At 35.2% G+C, this 12,785-nt stretch overlaps 1 long non-coding RNA gene across 2 annotated transcripts; it reads left to right on the forward strand.

Annotated features, from left to right (window-relative positions):
* The first annotated feature begins 144 nt into the window (after positions 1-144).
* LOC118766958 lies at positions 145-12,432 on the forward strand. Of its 2 annotated transcripts, none has more exons than XR_005002873.1 (2): positions 145-2,313; positions 11,608-12,432. It is a non-coding gene; the product is annotated as an uncharacterized LOC118766958 (long non-coding RNA). The 2 variants fall into 2 exon arrangements; XR_005002872.1 differs by lacking the exon at positions 11,608-12,432 and adding an exon at positions 4,923-5,443.
* Positions 12,433-12,785: the final 353 nt, after the last annotated feature.

Here is a 12,785-nt window from a genome sequence, read left to right on the forward strand (position 1 = left end):
TTTACCTAACTAGCACCCTCCATATGCATCAAATGCCCATAACAAGTGTTTTCTTTCTTGTACACAACATCTGAATCCTCTTATACTCTTGATAGCTCATTTATGTTCTTTTCATGCACATAACATTGCACGTCCATACTTGTTTCATTTCATTCCTTTTCACATATTCCACGTTCAGTGTCCATGTTTTGCTACCATGCAACATCACACTTTGTCAACTGTTTTCCAGGTTAGTGAATCCCTTTGTTGCAAGCAAAATCAGTAGCTTCCTGAACTGGTTTAACCTCATCCTTATTCTGGTGTCTATGCTTTTGGAATATCATCCTCTACCATTATGTCACCTACTTAATGGAAGCTATCAACTTGTAGTTCATAGCTATGGAGTCTTTCAAGAATTTAAAGGAATCCATTTCATAGGTGACCTTAATGTTCACTACTCATGCATCTGCTATATATGGAGTCTTTGCTTCTCTGTCTACCTGTTTGTGATCCCACTGCATTTGTTGTACTCTGGAAGTTTATATTTGATACACTGTGCAGAGTTACTACTTAACTTCTTTTCTGCATATTGAACAAGGCCGCTTCCCATTAGAGAGGTGACCATGCTTGATGTGCCAACTAGAACTTTTGTCTTTGAAAGGTTTATTTTGAAGCCTCTAGATTCTTGCTTCCATGTTTGGAATATTTTTCATAATTTTCATTTGATCAGCTACGCGAACTAGATCATTCAGAAATTCCCTTGGATAGACAGTCTAAAGTTCTGTGAATTGGCTGGCCAACAATTAGAAACAGTAGTGAGCTAAGAACCAAATCTTGATGAATGCTTATCTGCAAGATTTTTCACTTAACTCATTACTAACTTTAATTTTGTTGGCAGCATCTCTTTACATCACTCACACCATCCACTTGCCTTCACCTAGTTCTTTTAGCGATGACCTGACTACAGAACACGATGCTCCAAACTGCCTCTCATCTAAGCAACTTGTCTTTCTTGTCACTTGTACTATAATCCTTTCTGTTACTTTTACTACCAGGTTCATCACCTTGATGACTCTGTAGTTATTTCTTTCTGCGGCATTTCCTTTGCCTTTGTTCTTGTTGATGATAGTGCTACACCAGTCTTTAGGCATGACTCATCCTTGTACTACCTGATTGACTACACAAGTGATTAGCACATGTCCAACTTCACTGGATATTTTCAGTATCTCACTAGCTACCTTTGATGGTATCGCTACTTTCACTGCCTTCGTGTCCTCAATTGCACTTTTGACCATGCTGGTGTCAACTTGAACAGCTGCTTCGGATTTTCCTGGAGTAGAGCCTCTCTCATTCTGTTCAGTCAGTGATCTCATTGTGCCCCTTTCTTCTTGGTGTCAGTCACAATAAGTGTCATTTTCTTTCCATACACACTTTTCCCCAATGACCTCTTGTTTCATACTAAAACACTTCTTTGCAATTCAGAACACCTCTTTCATCTTCTTTCTTTGCTATCTTTAGCTACCTGATATGATTTCTTGCTTCCCATTTTCTCCGAATCTAGGTCAGTCCTTTAGCTTTTATGGCAGTATCTGAAGTATCTCCATGTTACATTTTTCTCAGGCTGGAACTCCCACTCACAAATTCTGTTTGTGACTTACACAGAAGCTCCCAGTTGTCCTAAGTTACATATCTATCATGTATATATATATATATATATACATACATACACACACACACACACGTATACATCTGTAATATATTATATGTGTGTGTGTCTGTATGTGTATATATATATATTTATATAAACACACACACACCAGGTATTGAATTCACATTAATCAGAAGACCAGCTCTACTTGTTTCTTTTTATTAACTCAAATGATAATAAAAACATATTCTCCTCTTCAGCTTCTTTTGTTTTCATCCTCTTCCAGTTTTTTCTTCCACAACTGAGATTTTCCTTGCGCGTTATTTTCATCTTCTCACTTCATTTCACTGTCCTTAACAGATCTCTCCCCATGATCAGCACCACTGGAATCGTCTAAATTCTTGTTCCTCACCACATTCTGTTTCTGCAACTGCTTTGATTCCTTTCAAACTACTACTAGATTTGGGTCCTGTATTGCTTGTTCCTGATGAAAGTGCAGGCTTCTGCAAAACATTAAAAGTGGGGGAGAGTGTTTTGGTGGAGAAGATTAATAACTTGTTGTTTAGCCCTGATATGAACACAACTGTTGATCAAATAAAGACATTCCAACCACCATTATTATCCTGTCTTCTTTTTTTCAGACAGGCTACCTACGACTACATTTGTTAAATGTGCTCTTCCTATATGTATGTGTGTGTGTGTGTGTGTGTGTGTGTGTGTGTGTGTGTGTGTGTGTGTATATATATATATATATATATATATATATATATATCTTTAAATAGTAGTGCACAGTTGGGAAGATTTGGCTGCTATTTCTATTGGGGGAAGGTTCATATTGATTTGCAAAAAAAAAAATTCAATAATGCCTTGATGATTCAGACATTTGGTTATATATTGGTTTCTGAATCTGTTCCTGCTTCAGATTCAGACTAAGGGAGAGACACAGGACTCAGTTTAATATCCCATCCCACACACCACCACCACTACCACTGATTGTTCATAAGTTCTCATTTCTGTTCAGCATTGAACTGTTAACTCAACATTGTTATACAAGAATAACTTATGTTAATGAAGTTATGGGAAGTGTCTTCTGTTCTGCTTTAACCTCAGAATTTGTTAGAACTGTGCAGAAGTCTGTGTGTGTGTATCCATGGGGATAAAGTACTTTTCTTGAAAACAAGTGAAGGTTTGCAATAATTGGAAGGATATCTAAGTGTAGAATACCGCTGCACCAAGTCTAATCCAGCCTGTTGAAAATGCAGACATAAAGATGATGATGAGGTCTTTCTGTGTATACTGGATCATTATCCCTCAGTATGCTGCCAGTAAAAATATTTATTGATCATGCCTGTATCTTCGTCAATTGTTCATAGTGAAAGTCTGTGTTGTGTTGTCTATATGTTGAAAGACACACAGAAACACACACTCACCCCCCCCCCCCAAAAAAAAACAACTATGTGTATTATATATATAGTCTTTTTTGAAATTTGTGTTGCATTGTATTGACAGACTCGTGCTTAAAATTCCTGCGTTTTTAATCAAAACTTGTTAGTTAACCATGGTGACAACACTACCTATTTATGTATCTTTTACACACACACACTCACAATCGCTCGCTTTCAACAACTTTTTCTCCTCCTGTTATTGCAGACAGACAGAAATCAGGTTCGCTTTTATAAGATTGATGAAAGATATAAGTATCACTGAGAACAATGATAAACTTGAACATTTAATTGAAAATACTTTGTGGTATTTACTCTACTCAAGTATGCACAGATATATTCATGTCATCATTGTAAATGCAGGGAATCAATGATTGAACAAATCTGTACTGTCTGTTTTCATCGCTCAGATGTGGGTTGGACAGATTTGTAATTTTAGAGGGCTAACTTTCATGGGAGGAAAGGAGGAGTGTAGTATTTTAGTGTGGGTCTGTAGTGGATTAGACAAACTTGTGATAAGATTAAGGAAGGCAAGTGAGTTGGGAGTGCCTAGGTGGAAGTGGCATGAGATGAACCTGCTTTGAGGTGCAAAGACTACTGTTGTTTGTACATTGTTGATACTGTTTTCTCAAAAAATAATTATATTTGGATTAAAACAATATTTTTTTTTTGAGATTTAAAATTTTATTTCTGTCAGTAGATAAGAGATAGATTTATTTTCCTTTAGACTCAGTACATTCTGAAACAATTCTTTCTCACAAAATCTTGTATATAAATAGTTCTGTCTAGTCTATATATGAGTGTGTGTGTATTGAGTCACACAAATATGTACATTATACACACACACATCCCTTCCCTAATACTCTCTGTTAATCTCTCTATTTATATATTCTTACTGTAATAACCTTTTTCTCTCAGCACCTCACCTAAATTCACCACCCTTTCTTCTGCTCTCTCTTTCCCTCTTGTGTGATGGGGATCTTTACTCATTATAAGTCAAATTTACATGTTAAACTTCACCAGATGTGTTGACATGAAAGAAGCATCTAGTACCCCTTATAAAATGGTTGGTGTTAGGAAGGCCATCCAGCTATAGAAACCATGCCAAAACAGAGACAATAGAGCAAGACATGGTCCTGTGATTTGTTGAACTGTTCAGCCAATACCAGCATAGAGAGCAGACATACAATGGATGATTGTGATGATGATGTTGATGTATGTGTTTCGATGTACAAAGAGGAGAAACACTATTCAATATATACAGTAGAATTTATTTGTTTGAATATAGTAATTTGCTTTGTACATTTATTGAAGTGACATGAAGCATTTGCTTGAAAGGAATACACATATCCTTTCTCTAATTCCATTTTCTATGTCTCTCTCCCCCTTTCTCCGTTTCTCTCTCTCGTTGCTCATATGTGACCATCGTCCATCTTTCTTTTCCTCATGTGATCATCTTTCTTTTCTTTAAGGACTAGACATATCCTATCTCTCTCTTCTATCTTTTCTCTTGTCAAAGAAAATATTCCTCCAGCTTTTGCTATTTTATCCTCATTCTGGTCTAACGACCCTCCATGTTAGTTTTCATTCGTTTTCCTTGTATGTGTTCCCAACTTTGACCCTCCATAAATCCCAAATTTTATTTTGGTACTTATGGGAGCAACTGTCTTTGAAGACTCATATTGTCATTCAATATATATATATATATAATATATATATATATATATATATATGCATATATATATGTGTGTGTGTATATATAAGTACCAGTTACGCACTGAGGTCGATGTAATTGACTTAATCCCTCTGTCCTTCTTTTTCCCCTCTATGTTTAGCCCCCTATGGAAATAAAGAAATATATATATATATATATATGCAATCACATAGCATATGGTTGTATGATGAAGAAGTCTACCTCCCAGCCCATTTTGTGGCACCTTAGGCAAGTGTCTTGTACTGTAAGCCCTGGGCCAATTCAAACATTATCAGTGGATTTGATATGTGGAAACTGAAAGAAACCTGGCGCATGTGTTTGTGTCAGCATCATATAAGAGGTGTTATTTTGTTTCCAGTTTTTGAAAATGTCTGGCCAGGAGGAAATACTATTTTGCTTGGAAATAGGTGAGGTTTGGTGACAGGAAGTGCATCTGGCTGTAGAAAATCTGCCTCAGTGGATTCATTCTGACCCACTGCAAGCATGGAAAAGTAGATGATAAAACAATTACTCTGACACATGTAGTAACAAGAATATCCAAAAGATTATTTGTTGTGTTGGTGTGAACACCTTTAGTTAATTATAACAAAACTGTTTTGGCATTTCACACCTTGTTTCTTTTTCTCTTCTCAGGCATTTTTTAACCAGGTAAAAAAAAAAGAGTTATAAATATTTATTAATTAGTGATTTTAGCAGAATCATTAATGCTGGACAAAATACCTTTTCAGTATTTAATTTAATTGCTTTACATTTTGATTTCATATCTCACTGAAGTCAGCTTTGCCTTTCATCCTTCCTTCTGGTGGTGGTTGATAAAATAAAGTACCTGTCAAGTACTGGGGTCAATTTAACCCTTTATTAATCATACATTATCTTGTAGCTTTGAGATTTTGATGATGTGACTGTTTATTTTTAGAATGACATTGTAGGGTAGATGTGAGAGGCCTCATCTGGCTGGTTTGAATATTTGGGCTGGATGATGGACTCTCCCGTCAAAGACGACGCATTAGTGTTCAGCTTTTGCCAAGTGACCTTCACAATTAATTTATAGTGATCAAATAAATGTATATGTTGTACATTAGCTCACTCTCTCCTTCAAATCAACATTTCCTGTACAGGTGAATGGTGTTGAAGTGATTGCAGAGCAATGTGAGATGAAGTCAACACAACCTAATCTAGGGACTGAAACCATGTTTCCACAATTATGAGTGCAACACCCTGACCACTAGGCCATACGTCCTATAGCCAGTATAAATGCAAAAGAGTTAATCCAGGAATCGCGCTCCACTCACGTTTGTGGTCATGTGGATCACCATCACCAACCAACTCCCACTTCTCAGATTGAACAAGCTTTTCTGTCCAGATCATCCCATTTTTATTTATATCTAGGACTTCATTGTCCAATATTAGCAAGTTGTGTGGCCTCAGGGAAGCTCTCTTGCTGTCATGGTGAGTAGTCTGATGTGGCAGAAAGCTTTCACTAAATAGCTTAGTCTTTTTTTTTTTTTCTTTTCCAATCCCTAGCAGCACTTAATGTGCTTAAGTTGCTGTTACCAACTCTCTTTAACTTTTGAAGACTTCATTCTTAATAAAGAACATTTTTTTAAAACCTCATAATCAAGTCATCGTCATTTGCCAAGTGAAAGATGTATTTTGTTAAAAATCCAGAAGAAACATGCTAATTTTTACTTGGGGGGTGGGATGGAAATTAAAACTTCTTTATTTTCTAATCCTGTTGCTGTAAATGTTTCAATGCTGTCTCTGCAGGGTTCACTGTCCTTAAATTTCAACTGAATTATTATTATTTAAGGTGGTGAGCTGGCAGAATTGTTAGCATGCTGGACAAAATGCTTAGTGGTGTTTTGCCTATTGCTATGTTCTGAGTTCAAATTCCATTGAGATCGATTTTGCCTTTCATCCTTTCGGGATCGATGAAATAAGTACCAGTGAAACACTGGGGTCAATGTAATTAACTATCCCCCTTATTATTGTTATTATCATCATCATCATCTAGCCTTGTGCTTACAGTAGAAACATTATTATCTCATCATCTGAGCAATGGGTTGGCAGGATTGATACAGGCAATGGACAAAATATCTTTTAGTAATTACTCCGCAGGAGTGGCTGTGTGGTAAGTAGCTTGTCTACTAACCACATGGTTCCGGGTTCAGTCCCACTGCATGGCACCTTGGGCAAGTGCCTTCTACTATAGCCTCAGGCTGACCAAAGCCTTGTGAGTGGATTTGGTAGATGGAAACTGAAAAGAAGCCTGTCGTATATATGTATATATATATATATATGCGTTTGTGTGTCTGTGTTTGTCCCCCTAGTATGGCTTGACAACCGATGCTGGTGTGTTTATGTCCCCGTTACTTAGCGGTTCGGCAAGAGAGACCGATAGAATAAGTACTAGGCTTACAAAGAATAAGTCCCGGGGTCGAATTGCTCGATTAAAGGCGGTGCTCCAGCATGGCCGCCGTCAAATGACTGAAACAAGTAAAAGAGAAAAAAAAAAAAAATCCCTTTACATTCTGTGTTTGAATTCTGTCATTGTCATCTTAGCCTTTCATTCTTCCTAGATTAATGAAATAAGTGCCAGCCAAGCATGGAGTACATGAGTGAGTGGAGGGGATATAATTCTGAGTTTCAATTCATTCTCACCCTGTTCTACCCCCAATTGTGGATTTTTTAAAACCTATGTTAGAGATTATTATTACTATGTTGACAAGCTGGCAGAATCATTAGCTTGCTAGGAAAAATGCTTAGTGGCATTTCGTTTGTCTTTATGTTCTGAGTTCAAATTCTGTTGAAGTCAACTTTGCCTTTCATCCTTTCAAGGTTGATAAATTAAGCATTAGTGAAATGCTGGGGTCGATGTAATTGACTAATTCCCTCCCCCAAAATTTCAGGCCTTCTGCCTTTAGTAGACAGGATTATTATTATTATTATTATTACTAAGGTGGTGAACTGGCAGAATCTTTAGCATGCTGGACAAACTGCTTAGCATTTTGTCTGTCTTCATGTTCTGAGTTCAAATTCCATTAAGGTTTACTTTATCTTTCATTCATATGGAGTTGATGTTATCAACTTACCCCCTCTCCTGAAATTGCTGGCCTTGTGCCAAAATTTGAAACCATTATTATTATTACTACTACTAAGGCAGTGAATTGGCAGAATCGTTAGCATGCTGGGCAAAATGCTTAGTGGCATTTTGTCCATCTTTACATTCTGAGTTCAAATTCTGCTCAGGTCAATTTTGCCTTTCATTCATTTGGGGTTGATAAAATAAATACCAGTTGAGCAGTGGGGTTGATGTAATTGACTAGCCCTCGCTCCCAAATTTTCAAGCTTTGTGCCTATGATTGAAAGAATTAATATTACTAGGGTGGCAGGCTGATAGAATAATGTACCAATCAAATACTGGGAAGAGGTAGGGGGCTTTGATGGTATTGACTAATTGTCCCTTTCCCCTTGAAATGGGTGGCTTTGTGCCTAAATCAAACATTGTTATAGCTGCTGCTAACCACATTTCACTAAATTTTATTGGGAAAGCTGTAAATGTGTCATTTTTACCTCATTTCACATCCCTTTCAAATTATCAATCTTTATGCAAAAATAAATTGTTCTGCCTGAGTAATTAAGATGTTAAAACTCTTGGATAATGAACCAGGAGTTCAAAACCAGCTGCAAGCATTGTCTCACTAAACACATCACATTCCTTATTTTCCTTTGTTCCTTTTTAAAATATCATGCTTAATTAATAAAAAAATTATTATTATAATCTTTATTATTTTTGTATATAATTTTTTTTTCCTTTTGTATTATAAAAAAACAAAAACATCTTAGAAATGATTTGCTTAATAAATTGGTTTCATTTATTCTATCACTATTGTAATCTTATTGTTATTCACTTTGGTATACTGTGTCTTTGATTGAGCTGTTTAGTTCACTATTTTGAACCCAGCATGACTTCAATCAACACACACACACACACATATATATATTGCTTCATCTTTGGGCATAATTCCTTGGGAGGCACTTGGTCAGATAATTTTGCATTGTGTCATTATAGATAAACTATCAATCATATTTCATTGATTAATTGCGCTGTACTTAGCTGGGAGGATTCTTTCTTGGGTAACCAACCACATCATCATAAGTTCAAATTTTACTACATCCATTGAATTGTATTCTGAGGCACGTCAGCTCTCTCTCTCTCTCTCTCTCATTGACAAAAATACAAATGGTCACACTCCTTCTGTGTAACTGAGTGATTAGCAGCATAACAAAAACTGATCCATGTTTTTCCTTTAAAAAAAATTCTCTGAATCAGCGGCTATCTACAACATAACCAGTTCTCAAAAAAGCAAAAACAAAAAAAAAAAGGTGAGGGATGAGGTGGTGAAGTATGATCTTCTAATGTTGAGCCTCACTGAGGTGATGACAAGTGACCGAGACCAGGACGATATGTTGTGCTTGAGAAGACTCGTCAAGCCAAGCGAAACTGTAGTCATAACTGTTGTGAGTGTCTTGTAAATGGCACCCATGAAATTTTAGTCATGGCCATTACTAGTGTCATGTAAGAAGCACTTGTTACATTGTCGGAGTGGTTGGCATTAGGAAGGGCATCTAGCTGTAGAAACCATGCCACATCAGACTGGAAATTGGTGCAACTCTCTGGCTACCAGTTCCAGTCAAACCGTCTAACCCATGCCAGCATGGAAAGCGGATGTTAAATGATGATGGTTAATGAGTTGTCCAATACTTCAACTCCTGCAAGGATTAAATGTAGTCAAGTATTCATAGGAGATACCTAATTACATTTGATCTTGGCTTATTTCTTTTTCTATGAAATATTAACCCTTTTAATACCAACCCACCTGGGACAGCCCCTGGTTCTATGATACAAGCTTTTTGTTTGTAAATAATCAAAATTTCGTGTGAATTTATGTTCCAAATACTAGTTGAATAATGACAGTTATTTTAGTGAATTGTTCAATATTTTTTTTAATTAATTAAAACAAAGGTGGTGCATTTCAACAGAAATTTGGTAACAAAGGAGTTAATCTTCAAGCACTTTCAATAAGATACTTTTCTCAATCACACTCATCCTTCCACTTTGGAAGATTATGCAGGCTATGGACACAACTTGTCCATACTGTGAAACTACTTTCAGGCCTATGCTTTTCTATTCAAGTATTATTAAAACTGCAACTTAAATATATTACTGTCCTTTCTGTTTCAGTAACTCTGAAATTATTCTTTCTTGCGTGAAACTCGTTTCTTCTTTGTCAAATTATATGTTAATTTAATTTAACTTGCACAAAATTAATTTTTGTGAAGTAGAGAGTTATTTACCTATAGCACAAGCAACAACACCTACTTTCACTTTCTTCTTCACTCTGAGACAAAGAGCAAAGCTGGAAATGGAGGACTCTTTATTCTTCTTACCAAACTTACTGAAATCTCCAATAAGTATTTCAGTGTGTATTACTGGTACTAATGAATGAAAAACAAAGTTGAGCTCTACTCATACTGATAGTAAAACATTGCACCAGATACTGCTGGGTTTGGTTTTCTTTTGCCCAGGTGGTCCTGTCTTCACACATCAACCCAAGTTATGTCTTTCAGTTCATAAAACGGATTATACTATATATAAAGCACAACCCTTGAGTTGTGGAACTCCTTGTCAAAGAAACTATTTACATTCAGCCAATGCTACACTCATTCTTCAATAGCTTTAACAGAGATGTAGGACTCAGCACTTTGTGATATACCAACTTTACTATGTTCAATTAACACTAATGCCAAACCAACTCTTAAGCCCTACATAGGCTAAAGGGTAGAGCTCTTCATCTGTGGAACCTGTGTTTGTTTCATAACCAACTGTATTATCCTTCTACCCATGTGGAACCTATATGGTTTATGGGTACAATAATTCCTCTCTTCCTCATAAGGTTAATTTGGGGATTAGTGGAAATTGGTAGTGTCAGGAGACTGTTTACAACGACCCAGTAAGAGATTTAGCTGCTATTTTCACATGGTCAGGCAACTATCTAGAACAGTGGTTCTCAAATGATGCACTAATTTGTCTTAATGTATATTTAAGTATGCCACAGATTTCCAAAAATTAAATTTAAGGCTTTAGAAAATCCATCTTAATGCTTGAGTGTCTTGTAGTAAAAGGAGTTATTGATAATTTTCTTATACAAAAGTATGATTAATAATACAAAAGAGTTTACTTCTCTTTTTCTAAATTTTAAACTAATTTAAAAAAAAATTTTCAATGCACAGTGTACCAATAATTTTTTATTTGATCTCTAGTGTGCCATAAAGAGAAATAAGATTTGAGAACCACTGATCAAGAGTTACTGTTACTGACTCATATTTCTGTATTCCTCTCCCCAATTACTTTGTTTTTTTAATGAATAAACCATATCAAAGTATACTGAAAAAGAGAGAGTGAGAGAAACAAATTTTTAAGAAAATGTAGTCAAGTCAGGAAAAATACTTCTGTATCTACATACTGTATAATTTAAATTTAAAGCAACAATAAAAATACAGTTGTCCTGTTTCTCTGTTTCAATCTCATTAGTTTTCTCAATTTTATTCTATATCAACGCCCCCCCCCCTTTTAAATTTTTTTTACCTCTCTCTCTACTTGTGCTAAGTAGAACAAAATTTCCCCACGCTTTCACTAATGTATATATCTCTGTTTCTTTTTTACCTCCCGGCATTTAGTGAACACATGCACAATAAATTTTATATGATTTGGGATAGGGTAGGAATTACTTTGATATATATGTACATAAGTTGTCAATTAGATATATATATATATATACATATATATTGTATGGCAATTCTAAAACATTTAAATTTAGATTTTTTTTTCATTACCATTACTTATACTTTGTTTTTCTCCCTTAAAAGAAAAAAACTAAAACATTGAGGTTTTTTTCATACAAATTTGAAACAAAACAATTTTAATTTTATCCAGTTATTTCATGAAAATTCACTTTTCTTTTTAACCCCTACAAATATACATAGTTTTTGTTTTCTTTTACTGTTTTTTTTCTCTTTCATATGAAGCTGAATTGGGTAGTGGTATATTAAAACACGTCTATATATTAATTAACATATACTTGTACATACATGTTTTAATTGCAAATGTACAGACATTGAGACATGCTTTTGTAGCATGAACATTTTGCCAGTTGGCAGAAACTGACCCAATCTTAAAGTAGGGTGATGGGAAATATAACCCTTGATTTCACATTTTTTAACTTTTGATTTCATGTAATATTTCATGCTTTCCAATGATTTTATTTTATTATTATGTTTGATTTTTTTTGTTTGTTTTTTTGCATAAAACTTCATGAATGCTTAAAGGCTCTTAATGAATCCGATGAAAGTTGTACAGTATGTGTATGTTAGAGAGTGAATGAACTCATGTGTATGTGTATCTTTGGCTATGTGTATACGTGCATGCTGAGTGATTTTAACTGTGATGTTTTACTACTTCAGTTGAGGTGTGCAAATGATTTTTTAATTTATTTCTTTCCTGATGTTTAAATTTTTGATGATGATTGAATAAACAAATTCTGATAATTTTTGCAAGGAAAAATAAAATTTTAAAAATGTGTACCATATGACTTTGAGTTGAATCAATTTAATTTTTTTTCTTGAAATTTCATTAACCTTTTGGTATCAGGGGTGTAGTCACACACTTTGACTGTCATTTGATACATGATAGATGTACAGGCAATACCAATGCGGTTTGTGAGTATGCATGTATATATATATATATATATACATACATACATACAATAGTGCAAGCATGGCTGTGTGGTAAGAAGCTTACTCTCCAACCATATTATTCCAGGCTCAATCCAACTGTGTGAAACCTTAGGCAAGTATCTTTTACTATAGCCTCGGATTTGGTAGACAGAAGCTGAAAGATATATATATATATATATCTGTATGTGTGTTATTGTGTCTGTTT

Source organism: Octopus sinensis, linkage group LG18, assembly GCF_006345805.1.
Source record: "Octopus sinensis linkage group LG18, ASM634580v1, whole genome shotgun sequence".
NCBI classification, from domain to species: Eukaryota; Metazoa; Mollusca; class Cephalopoda; order Octopoda; family Octopodidae; genus Octopus; species Octopus sinensis.